This window comes from Gossypium raimondii, chromosome 7 (genome assembly GCF_025698545.1).
Source record: "Gossypium raimondii isolate GPD5lz chromosome 7, ASM2569854v1, whole genome shotgun sequence".
Lineage (NCBI taxonomy): Eukaryota > Viridiplantae > Streptophyta > Magnoliopsida > Malvales > Malvaceae > Gossypium > Gossypium raimondii.
Window position 1 is genome coordinate 8041555 of NC_068571.1, and position 1364 is coordinate 8042918.

Here is a 1364-nt window from a genome sequence, read left to right on the forward strand (position 1 = left end):
ACTGACCTCATATTGAGCCGATGCCATGTCCCAGACATGGTCTTACACTGACTCTCATCTCGAGCCGATGCCATGTCCCAGACATGGTCTTACACTGACTCTCATCTCGAGCCGATGCCATGTCCCAGACATGGTCTTACACTGACTCTCCTCTGTCCGTGCCGATGCCATGTCCCAGACATGGTCTTACACTGGCACACTCACTGCCATGGTCCAACCATGGTCTTTTCTGTCAATTCATTACGAGTTGTAGTACGAATGTACTTGACCCTGCATTTCTCACGATTGATCCTTCAATCTAATCTCGTACTTGCATAAAGGCATGATTAGATAACAAATTTATATATAAAATAATACATCATCTCAATTCAAATTTAATTCACATGTCAAACATAATTCACAATTTATAAAAATATAACTATTATTTATACATAACTTACTTTGATGCAACAATATAAAATTTTAGCAATTTAGTCTTTAATCTTTTCTTTTCTCCGATCAAGGTCAATTCCACTTCTTTCTTGATCTATAATAACACAATTGACTTATTTAGTACTCACATTTATCAAAACAGTCCTTGACTCAAACTTTGGCAAAATTACAATTTTGCCCCTAAATTTTGTATATTTCCATTTACGTCCCTAGGCTCGAAAATTTAATTTCACACCTTATTCTTATGTTTTACAACATGCTGAACACTTTTCCCTTCTATGGCAACATCAAATTCTCACTCTAACATACACTTATGAACAATAAATATTTTTACCGATTATGTCAATTTACCCGGTTTTACTTAAAATCACTTAGTAAAAGTTGTTTATCATAAATTCTAGCTTCATATTCTACCATAAAACAGCAAAATAAACACATTTTACCTCTGGGTATTTTTCCAAATATGCACCCTACCGTGAATTAATGGTAGAATAAGCTAAACCGAGCTACGATGATTTCAAAAATGCGAAGAACATTAAAAACGGGGCTAAAATGCACTTACTATGAGCTTGGAAGCTTGAACAAACCCCAGCTATGGCTCCCTGACACATTCGGCAGCCCCCCATGGAGAAGATGATGAAATTTGGCTTATTTTGTCTTTTTAATATGTTTTAATTACTAAATTACCAAAATACCCTTAACTTAAAAATATCTTATTTCACCTATTTCACGTCCATTTTTGTCCATAACATAACCAATGGTCTAATTACCATTTAAGGACCTCCAATTTAAAATTTCATAACAATTAGACACTCCTAACATATAGAACTCAACTTTTGCACTTTTTACAATTTAGTCCTTTTGTTTAAATTGAGTGCCCAAACGTCGAAATTTTTGAACGAAATTTTCAAAAAATTATTATGTGAAATTTT

General features: G+C 33.9%; 1 long non-coding RNA gene across 1 annotated transcript; it reads right to left on the reverse strand.

The window, feature by feature from the left end:
* Window positions 1–310: 310 nt before the first annotated feature.
* LOC128042586 (uncharacterized) lies at window positions 311–1056 on the reverse strand. The gene is made up of 2 exons (XR_008198035.1): window positions 995–1056; window positions 311–526 (listed from the first exon to the last, which is right to left on the reverse strand). It is a non-coding gene; the product is annotated as an uncharacterized LOC128042586 (long non-coding RNA).
* Between the last annotated feature and the right edge of the window lie 308 nt (window positions 1057–1364).